Source organism: Cupressus sempervirens, chromosome 7, assembly GCF_028749045.1.
Source record: "Cupressus sempervirens isolate cs-2001-9-10 chromosome 7, ASM2874904v1, whole genome shotgun sequence".
NCBI classification, from domain to species: Eukaryota; Viridiplantae; Streptophyta; class Pinopsida; order Cupressales; family Cupressaceae; genus Cupressus; species Cupressus sempervirens.
In genome coordinates this window covers 477,147,198-477,157,480 of record NC_143124.1, presented here as the reverse complement: position 1 = coordinate 477,157,480, position 10,283 = coordinate 477,147,198, and the positions used below count along the sequence as shown (strand labels likewise).

The following is a 10,283-nucleotide window of genomic DNA, read 5'->3' as shown; positions in this document are numbered from 1 at the left end:
AGAAAAATGAAAATTTTCCCTTTTGAAGACAAACTCATCTTCAAAGACATCCAATAGATAATACAATTACAATACAGTTGTCAAGAAAGATACAAAAGTATCTCCACCCAAAGATTTGAAAGAACTATGACAACTTAACAAAATCTACCCAAATTCACTACTAAATCTCTATCTAAAGTTCCTAACATATCAGTACAAAACATGAAATTATCACCAATTAATTAGAAAAACATAAGCTAAAAATACCCAAAAAGTGGTAGCTAAATAAGCATAAATCATCCAATAAGCATGAACTCCAACACCAATGGATCATAAGAAGCACCTTCCTATAGATTTACATTGTTAGGTGACTTAAAATATAAATTTTTAGCATGTAAAACCTTATTGGCCATGGAACTATCCATTGGAGATGTTACAAATAACTTCATGTCTAGACACATTATAAAAACTCTCTCTACTGTAATTGCAATTATTAGGATGCATCATATTTATTTAAGGTTATTGTATTGCAATCAATTGGAATATAAACCTTACAAAAAAATTAGATGAACAAAACTCCCTTCATCAATTATTTAAGTATACAAATTTGAAGTGAATAAATGACTTTTATGTATTAAAAATTGGCTCTTGGAGCACCACATAGATTCTACTAGTCTGAATACTAATAGCACTTATAGACATAGACTTCCTTGGCACTACATTACTAGGAGATGTAGTTTGTGGAATGACTACAACTAGAATCATTGCCAAAGACTTCTTATTCTAGTTCAGGTCTCATATTACCAAAGAAATAAAATGGGGGATGTAAAACATGCTCTAGATGATAGAGATGATGGAAGGATAATGCACCCACATTCCTCATTTAAATCTTTCTTGGAAGTGGTTAATTGTAGGAGCATTATTTAGGAGGATATTGAAATGGATGTAATTCACTCTTTTCAACTAATTTTGAGGAATTCCTTTTTTAGGAAATTGATGTCAATGATACCAAAGCCATGCAATATGTTCCAAGAATGAATCAATTGAGTTAGCAACAAGTGAGATGGTACATGTAATTAAAACTACATATGTGCCAATTTGGGCAGTAGATATTAATGGACTGATAAATGGGTGGAATACTAAGTAAGCTAAAGTTATAGGGGCTTCATTTGATAAGGTTAGAGAGAAACCTTTACTTGATCCATTGACAATGATTTAATTGGAATTTCCACAAACACATTCTTTTTGGATTTGCAAGAGGAAGACGAGAAAAATGTTGAAATAAAATTGAAAACTTTTGGTGACCAAGAGAAGGGAGGATCAATTGCTTTGATTATCAATGCATGCTCAACCAAGGACCTAAACAATAATGTGGTAGGAGCGTGTTTTGTTTCCTAAGATGTGACATGTCAAAGGATAATAATGGATAACTACACTTATATTCAAGTTGATCAAAGGGTCATAGTTCAGAATCCCAGTCCTCTAATATGGTTAATATTAGGAACATATGAAGATGGAAAATGGTCTGAGTGGAATTCTGCAATAGAAAAATTTTCAGGATGGAGAAAGCGGGAGATAATTGGTAAAACACTTGTAGGAGGGATTTTTGGTGTTCATCCAACTTTTTGTCAACTCAAAATTTAGGATACATTGGTAAAGCTTAGTATTGATCTTAACGATGCCATGACAAGGTAGGAGATAGGAAAAAAATCCCTTTTCCTTTTTTGGTTGTTGTGGCAAGAATATAGAAACTTTATTATTTACAAACAAAAAAATGAAGAGGGAAGAATAACTAGATTTTTATGATTTTTTCACATTACTAGTCTAGAGCATCAACAAGCATTGTAAGTTCAGTGCATGTCAAAACAAATAACTAGTAGTAGGCTTCAAGAGTTGGCATACATTTGGTAGGAAATAAGAAATTCATTGTATGGATTATTTTTACCAAAAAAATTATGGATAGTACTAACTTGAAAGAAGTGCAAAAGAAAATTTTGCAAACAAGAACATTACACCTATAGCAACTAGAAAACATACTTGATGATTTAGATCATGATAACATAGAGGGTGGATATTTGGAACTAGATGTTGTAGAGTTTACTCTAGGGGCTATATTTGATGCATTCAGTAGTCAAGGGATTCCATCGAGCAAAGAAAAATCCCTACAACTATTATGTAATTTAAGAGAAGAGATCAAGATAAATTAACATTTTGGAGATTAGTTAAGGCTCCAACAAATTTTTCAGATTTTTTATTGAATGCCTTGGAGCTCACTAATTTATTCTTCTCAAGGGGTTGATTGAAATTACTTGAACAAGAAAAACTCTAGGATTGATTTATTCTTGTAAATGGGAAAATTTATATTGATTGAACAAAACTAGGACTAATGTGTTCTTTGTAAATGGGAGTATTGAAATTTCTTCAACAAGAACAATTCTAGAATTGATCTATTCTTGTTAATGAGAAGATTGAGATTTCCTAAGCAACACTAGGATTGATGCTTTCTTGAATGCTTGAACAACAGTAGAAGCATTTTTCTATGTTGTTGTAATATATGGTATCCTATACAACACATACATTTTAATACACCCCATACCTTTCCATAGTAGCTAGAGGGCTCCCATTGACCATGTTTCCATTGGGTTATAGTCACATGACATGTGAATAAGATAGGTTGTCTTTCTACTTCTAAAAATACATAAAAAAGAATGATATTAGGTTCTTGAATCAGTTATGATAGTAATGTAAACATTTTTCAATAATTTAGAAGATGGGGAAATTGGGTTGTTTTGTAGTGTTGGGAATAAAATCAGTAATTTCTAGTTTTGAGGTGGCTTCTAGTGAGTATTCAAGCTTAGGTAAAAGAGAAACTCTATGTTTCTCTCCAAGTATTTTAAATTTAGGTTCAAAGGTAGGGATTTTCTTATGATCTTTAAACTTTCAAATATCATTTTGTTAGTGAAGTAAGATGTTGTATGACTGTACAAGTTTGAATTGGCAATATTTCAACTTTATCTTTGTAATTTCTATTGAAAATTTATTCTTGGTTGTGTATATTCATCTTGAATGATGTGACCATGAGGGAATGTGCTAGGGTTGAGCCCTCACGGTCATTCCCTCATGGTGATCCAATGCCAAGGATTAAAGTCATAAAAGGAATCTAGGAGGCAGTGAAACCAATGTGACCAGGGACATGAAGAGATGTTCCTTATCTAATAGGTTCCATGTTCCCACAACAAAAAAACATTGCATATGCACTTGCCATATGCAATCTTCATCCCAAATAGTGTGAATCAATTCACCTTGAATCCCACTACTTTTTTTCAAATTTTCCTACTCAATAAATTATAATAGGAGACAAGTTATGGAAAATATTTATAGCTATCTACCATAGTAAAAAGAATGATTTTTTTTAATAATTTTATTATATTTATTTGATTCCAGTCCTAATTTAATCACTCAAACATGTATATACAATAATAAGCCCTAACATTAAATAGAACCTATGCCTAAATAAAATATGTTTCTCACATAGTAGCCAAAAGATTTTCATGGATCCATACCTATTGTAAACCTTGATTTTCAAACACCTTTTCATCTCCCAAAAAAAGAGTAGCTTTTGAAAGTATATCTTTTTTATTCCATCTCACTTATCCATACACCACCATGGATTCTTTATTGACCTTATTTTCTTCCATTGCAGTTATCTTACACTTTGTTTATTTTACTCCTTTCTGTTCTACACTCCTCCTACTTTACTATTCTCCAGTCTTTAGGGGAAAATTATTTATTTTAAATAAATTCTATTTGATTATCTTTATCAAATAGAAATTAATTAGGTTAGGACTTAGTTTTATAATTTTATCCTAAATTGATGAGAGAGAGAGAGAGAGAGAGAGAGAGAAGTCATGCTCACCTTAATTTTGTGAGTTTATATAGGATATCACTTAAACTTTAAAATAAAAATAAAATTCCTATGTGTAGATAAGTGATGAGATCGATGGAAAACACATTTTTCTAAAAAAACATAGTTGAGAATTGGTAAAAGACCATCTACATACAACATCTTAAGTAAGTTCCCTATACAAATTAGACCTATTTTGAGGGAGAAATCCATTTTCCCATGGCATAACACATGTAAACACTTGGTTTTCTATTAAACCCGCTCTTTGCACTCAAATGAAATTAATTTCCCTCTTCATTTTGGAAACATTATCATCGATGTCACTTTGGAAAAAAAATTATAAATAAAAAGTAAAAGATGAAGTTAAAAGATAAGAATTCTTTGTCTTAAAAATTTTACTTTGTAATAGTGCGAGAGGGGATATGTTCCATGCAATAGGTATTTCTATGCACCAAGATATCGAGATGAGCAAATGGTTTTCTTAGTCATTTATTTGATCATTTATTTAGTCACTTATCTTTGTCTAACCTTGTTATTTTACTCAATGACCAAATCAGTCATTTATTTAGTCACTTATAAATGCCAAAATATTACTAGAATTTGATCACTTTTAGTCATGTGACTAAAAGTCTTAGTCACATAGTCATTTATTTGTCAAAATTTTACTAGAGAGAGGTTATGTAGGAAGAGCTTATATCAACCAAGGAGGTAGCACAAACATATCCAAATCTCATAATGACTAAAAGTTTAGTTGATCTATCTGCCATGCTAGAGATCAAGATTCAATTACTCAAATCGGTTAGAAATGGATGGGATTATGCAATAACCATAACACTATAGCTATACAAACCATTTTTGGATAAGTATGGTTTGACACCTACACCCCAACAACCATAAGTGACAAAAATAAGGGGGAAATATATATATATATATATATATATATATATATATATATATATATATATAATATATACATATATATATACATATACATATACATACATATACATATACATATACATGTATATATATATATATATATATATATATATATATATATACATATATATACATCTATCTATCTATATATATATATATATGTATGTATGTATGTATATGTATATGTGTGTGTGTATATATATATATATATATATATGTATGTATATGTATATGTATATATATATGTATATGTATATATATGTATATATATGTGTATATATATATATGTATAGATATATATATATGTATAGATATATATATATATATGTATATGTGTGTGTGTGTGTGTGTGTATATATATATGTGTGTGTGCATATATATATATGTGTGTGTGTGTGTGTGTATAGATATATATATGTACGTACATATGTATGTATATATATATGGGGAAATATGTCATGAAAGGTATAAGTATTATTCTTTGAACATTTTTGCAAATAGAGTATGTCAAAGTCATGTATATATGTTGTAGACCATGTCATAGCCTAAGGGGGAGTACTATTTTTGAGTTTTGAGATGTAATGTTGAATCATGACAAAGTGTTTTTACCTCTAATTTCAAATAGGGAGATTCTTGATCCCTATAGTTTGTTGTCTATTTGTTTCAAACACTTACTCATTTATTTTGTAGCGTTAGTTGGTCATCAGTGCAACCAAACCACCCTACTAAGGCCAAGAAATGTATTTAGAATTATTTATATTTTAGTTAAGGTTGAGAAATTGTTGTTTCCAAGCAATTCTATGGTCACTGAGTACTCCTTTACATGTCGAGTAAGACAAAAGATAGTTTGTGACAAGAAACACAGAGTTAGTTCATACTGAGCTATACAATGAATGTCAATAATTTAGAAGCCAAGAGACATCATGAAGATTAGTCATGACTGAGTGTATGAATGTTCATGTGCCAAGCAAGCTAGTTATAACATATTAGTTTGGAATTGCACAAACATAGAGGTAAATAGTTTTTGGCTAACTTATTGCATGTTTTAATGATCAAGGAGTAATTTAAGGAGTTAACTACGCATTTATAGATGGATCATTAATGCCTATGAAAGGTGTTTAACCAATCAAAAAAATAGAAGGTTCAAGTGGAAAAATGGAGAAATTTGGATCATTGATCTTGATCTAGAACCTTATCCAGTTGGTTATATAAGGAGGATCTTGACCCTAATTCTAGAATGGTGAGAGTGTATGTGCTAGAAAAAAGTTTAAATGCTTGAAGAAAATTTGTAAGGTGATACAAGGAAGAGTGACCAAGAAGAGTAGTGAAGTATAGAATAAAGTTATATTAGATTAGAGAAGGATCAAACAGTGGAAAGAGAAGATCTGTAATCAAGCATTATAGTGCTAATCAAAGGATCAAGTATTGATACATCTTTTAGTAGAGTGAATCAAGGTAAATATCTTAACAAAGTGGTCCTAACAAGCCTATGTAAATATTATAACATAGTGCTTACTTTATTGTAAGTTTAAATCCTTTGATCAAGGTATACTGAATAGGTCTTCTAAGCTCTTCACAAGGTAGACCCCACATAGGGTAGATCATCAGAAGTAATCAAAATTGTATCCCTAATAGGAAATTTTTTTTATTGTAGTAGTGAAGATTTGCGGGTCTCATCCCCACCCCACTTTTACCTTCACCTTGGAAGGTTTTTGGGTTAACAAATCTTTGTGTTATGTTTTAATCCATTACTTTTATGTTTATGGTTGTGATTATTAGTTTAGATCTGATACATCATTGCAATATATGTTAATGTGATTTGTGATATTGATGAGATAAGGGTTGGTGGTGAAAGATATCCTAGTTTGATAATTATTTAGAAAGATTAAAAGTTATATAGATACTTATTCACCCCCTCTCTCATTATCTTACTTTCCCAATAGATTTCCAACAAATACAATCTCATAGAGTGTTGTGGTTGCATATACAGAAAATGGATTTGTGGTAAAGAATTTGGGATATTTTAAAGCAATGTAATTTGCAAGTGCAAAGACAAATTATACAATGTAAATTACTAGTATTATATCAGCTTGAACACAAATGTAATATTTAGAATGAGCGATTCCATCAATCTACAATTAATGTGACTTTTCATTGACTTTGGTTGCAAGTAATTTGCTAGATATGCAAAATGTGGAAGCATAGAAAATGCAAATAACTTGTTTGATCAAATGACTTGAATAATTGCAATGCACCAAAAAAATAGGCTTGTTGAAAAAGGATTTTTAAAACTATCATGAAACTTGCCAACAAGGTATTTCCTAGGCCAACTATGTATTTGGTTGCCCTAACTTCCATCCTCTAGTCATTTTTTTGCTCATTTTATTTTTACCAACACACATATCTTAAATTTTTATTTATAAAAATTTTTTTTTTTTTTTTTTCAATAATTTGAATTATGTTACCATTTTTCCTAATTATACCTTTAAAAAAAACTTATTTTTATGAAAAACTATAAAAAAAAATCCTCAAGTTACTCTCTTGTTTAAAATGCTTAAAATCTTAAAAATTCTAAGTAAAAGAGTTAGAAATGCTAAAAATTGACCAAAAAGGGTTGAAGATGTTCAAAATTTGAGTAATCAAAATGAAACCAATTTGGTTTTGAGTGCTTGTAAATGAGCACTCGCAACTCAAAGTTAGTAGATCATTTTTAATGCTCAAATGGTGCCTATTCAATTCTCAAATTGTGAGAAACCATAACTTAAATAGGGCTTATAAATATTTAAAAACTAAACAATTATTCTTTGAAAATTCAAAACCATAATCCATTTTAAATTTGAGATGTACATAACTAGAGAAGGTTGTGAATGCTTAGAAAATAAAAATATATAAGTAGAGAAGGTTGTTAATGCCTAAATGAGTATCCCAAGATAAAAATAGTTATAAGTCTATAAGAAATGAATATCTAAAAATTTAAAAGGTTGTAAATGCTCAAAAGTAAGCAATTCTAATTTACATGATTTTAATGGTCAAATTGCAAGCATTTCTAACATACTTGAAGAATTAGTTGTAAGGAAAAATTAGGTAAGAAGGATTTAGATAAAACAAAAAAAATTCTCCAAGTTAATAGGATGTTTGAAGGAAAAAACATCTTATGAAGAAGTAATAGCAAGGAATGCATATAATAGATTTGGTGAAAAGTTTTTTCAATGAATGCAAATAAATTTATATTCCAGTTCATCAATGCCAAAAGTACAAAAAGTGTAGATATCATTGGAAAGAAGTGTTAAGTCATGGAATGGTCAAATGTAAAATTAATTGTGTCACAACTCATCTTCCCATAACTTGATTAAAATGGAAATTTATTGCTACATGGATTACATAGCATGATTAAGTAGATAAAAATTAGGATTTAAATGATATCCTTATTTATTTCATTAAAAAGAAAAGTAATAATGAATTCTTAGCATATTACATAGTTAAAATTTTGTTAAGTTTTTAAAAATGGATTGAAGTTAAAAATTATTACCTTTTAGTTACATGGGGTTCATTATCAAGGAGGGAAAACTTTTTTTTGTTACATGGATTGGACAAGGAGTTTAAAATAATTATAGTTAGGGATATTCATCAAGGGAGGGGGGAGGATTTGGAGACAAGAAAATAGAGTGGGGGAACATAGGAAAAATATTAGGAACAGTCCAGTCAATCAAACTTGGTACCTATGAAAAATCACCAAGTTCCTCTTTTGTAGAAAATTTATAGATTTATATTATTCAAATTTGCATGCAATGTATGAATGTTTCCTCATTTTGGGATGCATTTTTAAATTACACGGATCAAATTTAATTAAAGACACCCTCTATGCCTAGGCATTGCATTTTTGAATACCTCATCTCTTCCATAAACTATTCTGAGTTAATTCTTCTATCAAACAAAAAAATAATCTTTTCTTAAACATATTTAAATGCATTACATTTTTCTTTATGTGAGACCTAAATCTTAAAATGGACATTATAAGATGGATGACCTTATCTATTGGAAACTAAAAATAAAATATTTGTTATGTTTTCATTGATTTCAAACCTTGTTGGTAAGATAGTTTGATATCTGGTTTGAGTGTCATATCTATATGATTGATCAAGAGGATTTGAGAAGTTGGTCATAACAAAAGCACCTAGAGGAAAGGTTGAGTTATGAGAAGAAACTACAAATGGGCACTTGATTAGTTAGACTTTGACAAAATAAAGTAATTATTTAATCATTCTACAAGTAAAGAAGATAGTTGTACTAAAGCTTTGAACAAGTGATCAAAGATTGACCAAATGCATAGGCTTGACCAAGCAACAAAGTAAAAGATTAAGGAACTTGCAATATATGTTGAATGATGCTAGTGTCAATCGAGTGTTAGTATAAGCTGAGAAGAAGGAGTATTGATTGACCATGAGTGTTGAATTAGTGCTAGTATATGTGCTAAATAAAATATTAGTAGCGACGGAGTAACCCAGTGATAACCAAGTGTCAAAATATAGTGTTGGCCAATGGACAACATTTTGACAATTTATGAGGAAATTGTGATTTCCAACTGACAGAGTTGATTTATTGAAATATGTAAAGCATGGTGAAGATAAGGATGAATGACCTAGAAAATTTAAATCAAGGGGAATCATGATTGCACATTTCTATACAAATATTCAAGGAGAATTTTGGAGAAGTTTCTAAAAGACAAAAGAAGAGATGAAATGTTGAAAGGATTCAATGAATCTAACCTAACCCTAAGATCTAAAATGGTGTTTAACTAGGAAATGATCAAAATTACCTATTTAAGGAGTTACAAGGACTAACCTAATAGAGGTTGGAGTAGTTGTTGATGTTCTTGATTGGTGAACTTAAGCAAAAGGCTCAAAGAGTTAAGAAGAGGTGAAGAGTGATTGCTTGAAGAGTTGCCAAGTTAATCAGAGATTAAGATGACAATGAAGGCCATTCAATGGATAAACATTTGAGCTCAACTATGATCTCTATTTCAAAAGTGACTTGTATTTTCCAAGTCAAACATGTTGTTAGTTTCTAACCATTGTATTAGTATTAAAATACTTTAATCAGGGTTGACCTGATAGTTATATGTAAATCCTTTAATCGAGGTGGCATTCTAATGGAATATTCTAAAGTACTCTAACAAGGCCACTCCTAATAGGGTGATTAAATTCTTTAACAAGGTAAAATTTAACAATGTGTTTTGTAACCTTTAACAAGGTTGGCTTCTAATAGAGCTCACTTTAGAAGAGTGAAAATATTGGTGACATGTTACTAGAAGTTTTTCCTGAATTTGGCTTCTATGTTAAATCTTAGAGTTAAATGTGTATGGATGTTGTTTGTGATGATTTACTATTAATGTTTACATTCTACAAGTCTGGTGTATTTAGGACAGTAGACTACTAGTTTATGTTACTAAAAGTTTACTATA

General features: G+C 29.9%; 1 pseudogene; it reads left to right on the top strand.

Moving 5' to 3' along the window:
- Nucleotides 1–621: 621 nt before the first annotated feature.
- On the top strand, nt 622–2,278 carry LOC149547617 (phytochrome pseudogene; annotated as a pseudogene).
- The last annotated feature ends 8,005 nt before the right edge of the window (nt 2,279–10,283 follow it).